The sequence below is a fragment of the Cryptomeria japonica genome, chromosome 10 (genome assembly GCF_030272615.1).
Source record: "Cryptomeria japonica chromosome 10, Sugi_1.0, whole genome shotgun sequence".
NCBI lineage: Eukaryota > Viridiplantae > Streptophyta > Pinopsida > Cupressales > Cupressaceae > Cryptomeria > Cryptomeria japonica.
In genome coordinates, this window is record NC_081414.1 from 266,990,474 (window position 1) to 266,995,622 (window position 5,149).

Genomic DNA, 5,149 nt, shown 5'->3' on the forward strand with positions numbered 1-5,149 from the left:
CTCCTCTTTCCAAGGATTGAATGAAATTAAGGCAAAATAGGTGATAGTCGAGGTCTTTTGATAGAAACAGTAAGCTATAGGTATCCCAGATAGCCACCAACTTGGATCTAGGTAGAATATGATGTCTATAATCTATTCTCAAAAGTTTAACCTAATTTTTTAGGGCCAGGTAGTATCAATTCGCCATGGTCCTTCGATTTTTCCACCATCAAAAGCCAAACCCGTTCGTCTTATGTGAACTATGTCAATCCTCTTGAGTACAACTTCACACCTATTTCCTACACATAGAAAGAAAGGGAAAGATGTTGGGGATAGGAGTTTGCCTAAGTCAAACCCTGGTTTGGGAATTAACCTTGAATGAAATAATGCAAATACTGAGATAAATGCTACATAGGTATATCTCAGATCTATAATTGTTGATGATGATACAATGCTCTTTGAATGTAATTATAAATGTTGTATGTAATGACTTGTAAAACACATGAACATGAAAAACCCTAATCACACACACATGCTTGCATAAAGATTGATGTAACTTTTCTCCATAATTCTTGAATGATGAATACGTATCCTTGAAGATCTTTGAAAAACTCTTGATGATGAATGCTTCACGAATGCACGAATGCTTGGGATAGATAATGGATGGAATCTTAGATTGCTTAGGTGAAAATAGGTTGATAAAATGTCTTTATATAGGTTTCCCTCATAAATTTACTGATTTGGCTGACCTTCAATGGTCATGTGTATCTACAGGGATCAATTTCTGGCAAGGAGATATAACATCTGCCTCAATTCAAATTAGAGCCCTATTGAGAAGGACCATGGTATTTTAGGATACCATTGTCCAAACCAAGGCATTCCATGTTATTTTCCCTCTTCAAATAAGACCCAAATATGACACAAGGGGGGAGGGTACCTCACCATGGAACCCACCAATGGGCATTCATGGCCTCAAAGCTAGAGAATAGGGTAAAACTAGACCTAGAGAGGGTCAAATTACATTGTTGACAATTTATGATGCTACAAGTGCCAACATACTTACTTTGTGACAACCCAAAGTTTTTTGTTTACCCAATCTCTTTTGATTTCCATACCAAGTATATACCTAGTAGCTCCCAAATCCTTCATATCAAATGTTCCTAAAAGTTGAGCTTTTAACTCACTAACCATTACCTGACAATTATTTATAAGTGCCATATAATCTACATACAAGACAACAATTAGGATATGGTCATCAATACATTTAATGTATACAAAATGATCATCTTCACTTCTAACAAAACATAATTTTATGATAATGAATCAAATTTTTTATGCCACATTTGGGGAGATTGTTTTAAACCATAAAAAAACTATTTTAACTTGCAAACCAAGTGTTCCTTTCCTTTTACCTTAAATCCTTTAGGTTGTTGCATGTAAATTTCTCCTTCCAAGTCTTCATGCAAAAAAATATTTTTAACATCCATTTTCTGAATCTCAAAACCATTAATTGTAGTAATGGATAAAAGAAATATAATAGATGACAATCTAGCAATAGGAGAGGAAATCTCACCAAAATCAACTCCCTCTATCAGGGAGTAGCCCTTACCTACCAGTTTAGCTTTGTAATTTTCCAATTAACTATCTACTCCAAATTTCTTTTTGTAGGCCCATTTGCAACCAATGATTTCCTTTCCTTTCCTTTGGAAAATGAACAAGATCCCAAGTATCAAAGGATTCCAATGCAATTATCAATTATCTCCTCTAACATGGCTTATTGGCAAGAATCACAATCACATGAAAGAATAGCTTCCGTATAGAATCTAGATTCATCATCAATACTTAATAAAAAAATTATACAATGGAAATTTGGTGAGCTATACTTGTCAATTGGATTCTACTATCTTGCGGATCTTCTGAGAATAGGAATGTGTGTCTCTTGCTATTCTTGATCTTACTCAACCTCTTCCTATTAATCGGTTTGAGTAGTAACTGCCTTTGAACCCTCATCTTCTTCTTCCCCATCTTCATGTCCATCTTTTTGTTCTTCTCAAGGTGCACCTTCCTTCTTAATTTCAAAACAAACAGTCTTTTCCATATCTTTTTCTTTTGATTGTTTAGGATCATTAATAACACAAGTTCCCTAAAAATCACATCTCTAGAAAAAATAAATTTCTTACTTAGAGGATTCCATAACTAATACCCTTTTACATTATCATCATATCGAATGAAAATGCACCTTTTAGCTTTTGGATCCAACTTAGTTCATTTTTCTTTAGGCACATGAACAAAAACCTCACAACCATATGCTCTTAAATGTGAAACAAAAGGTTTCTTACTTGTCCAAACTTCATAATGTGTTGTTTCAAGAGCCTTACAAGTAGATCTATTTAAAAAGTAACAAGCAGTACGTAGAACTTCTGCCCAAAAGCATCTATCAAGTAATGAACCATTTAACATACTTCTAGCTCTTTCCATTATTGTTCATTTCATCCTTTCTATGACTACATTTTATTGAGTATATGAAGTTTTTTTGTCTAACAATTCCTGCATGCTTACAAAATTTATCAAATTCCTTAGAATAGTATTCCCCTCCATTATTAGTTCTTAAAACCTTAATTTTGAATCTATTTTCTTTTCAACTAAGGCCTAAAATCTTTAAACTTGGTGAAAATATCATATTTATGCCTTATAAAATATAACTAGGAGTATCTAGAAACATCATTAATGAAGGAGAAAAAATATCTAGATCTTTGAATTGATTTAATTTCCACAGGTCCAAAAACATCCGAGTGAATAATTTTTAATTTTTTCTTAAATTTACTACTAACTAAAGGAAATGTCTTTCTATTTTATTAACCAAACACACAATGTTTATAAAATTCAAAACTCTCATTAGAATAGTAAAAATCATCTAACAACTTTTTATTCAAAATAATTTTTAAACCATTCTCACTAATGTGGCCCAATCTATGGTACCACAACATAGAATAATTTCTATATTTAGTTACATTAGTAGATTTAACAATAGTAATGGATTCAAGCTTAAACAAATTCCCCTTCCTTTTCCCCTTTTCTACCATTAAATTTACTCTTACCAATTTGCAACCATGCTTCTCAAATATTACATGAAAACCTATATCATTCAACACAGAAACTAAAATCGAATTTCTTTCTAAACTCGGGACATGCAAAATGCCCAAAAGAGATTATATTCTCCCATCATTGAAACACAACTGAATCTTACCCCTTGTTTTATGGAATAGCTTGCACAATATGAAAATAATTGAAAATATGCTGAAAATAATTGATAATAATATGTTAATTTGAGGGAGAAACCTCCTAATCAACTTTTAGGGGGATACAATCAATAGTATTCAATAGCAACGTAATACTCAACATGATGACAATAACTAACCTATACCTCTTATATACACCTTACGTATGTCTTCGATACTACCTAGTCTGATTTAGATACTTAAATATAACTCCTAGGATTACCTAGATACATATTAATTAATATAATAATTAGTATGTATCTTATTTAAGAGTTAATGTAGCCACAATTCAACTACACCATAACACAATAAACACTATAGGGTTAGGGGCATAATTTTACCCCCCACTTTACAAAATCATTATCCTCAATGCTAAGTTTTTTTTTAACTTCATCTCCTTTTTTTCTATTCTGCTACATCTTCTTCTCTTTGTTTCTTGTTATACTTTTTCTTTCTCTTATCCTCACTCTTTCTCTTACTCTTGCACTTGTTCTTGCTCTTTCTTTTTCTCTTGTGCTTGTTCTTTTTCTATCTCTTACTCTTGATCTTTATCTTTCTCTTATGCTTGCTCTTTTTCTTTCTCTTGCTCTTGATCTTTCTCTTTCTCTTGTGCTTTCTCTTTTTCTTTCTCTTTATTCTTCTCCTTCTCTTACTCTTACTTTTGTTCTTCTACATCTTGTACTTTTTCTTTTTCCTTTTTCTTCTTTTTGTTGCAAAAAAATTCCAACAAAATAATTTTGTAGTAACTAACTTATTTTTTCTCAAAAACCCTTTAAAAATTAGATAGTAACTCACTCAAATATGTTAGATACATGTTTTATAATAATTTAGGACATAATCCTAATTTAACAATAAACCCCTCTCTTCTATTCCAGGTACTCAAAAAAATGGATTGCAGGTGCTCTAGTATGGTCTTTAAAAACTCTGTAAAAAAGAGAAAAAAATTTGCTCCAATTTGAAATATATGTGATTTCCAAAATGACCTCAAAAATTGATGAAAAATCCTTGTATAATATGAAAATAATAGGACATATGTTGAAAATAATTGATAATAATATGCCACTTCAAGTGGGTAACCTCCTAATCCACTCCGAGGGCGTAACCTCCAATAGTCTTCAATAATAACCTAATACTCAACATGATGATAATAACTAACCTCTAGCTCCTATATATACCATACTTATGCCTTGGATACCACCTAGGTTGACTTAGATACCTAAATATAACTCCTAGGATGACCTAGAGGTATATTAATGATTATAATAATTGTCGGCCTATTTGTCATTTTTTTTATTGATGTCATGAATATCGTATCTTATCATGCATGTATGTATGTGATCCAATCCAAAAAGTTTGCTTCATATATGCAATATTATTTTATTATGTATGCACAGGTCCGACATTCAGTGCTATTGGAAGTTATTTTTGGGTCTGGTCTTATCCAGATATGATGGTAGCACATGTCTTGAGATGCATTAAGATTCGATCCTATCCAAATTTGTTGAAAAGTGTGATCCACCAGTCTACTTGTTGCTAGAAACTGACACTGCATAAAGATACCCAGATTGTTGTAGGGTGTGGATAAGTCTGGTCTCATCCCTTCCGGTTGAGCCGACTTGTCAATCAATATGATGTGGATAAATATTGCCCAGAATATTATATGTTGATGGCATAGTTGTTGAAAACTAACTATTTTGTGTACTATATGTGAAGCAGTCACTGGTGAGGAGGGACCTCAAGGAGATCAGTCCAAACCGGTCAGCAAGAGTAAACAAAACGGAAACACGTAGATATGATGGAGGCAATGTAGAATAGATAATTTTATTAGATGAAAGTTAATGACATCCAACTAGTAACAATCAGGTTACAACATATCGGCACACAGACCTGGG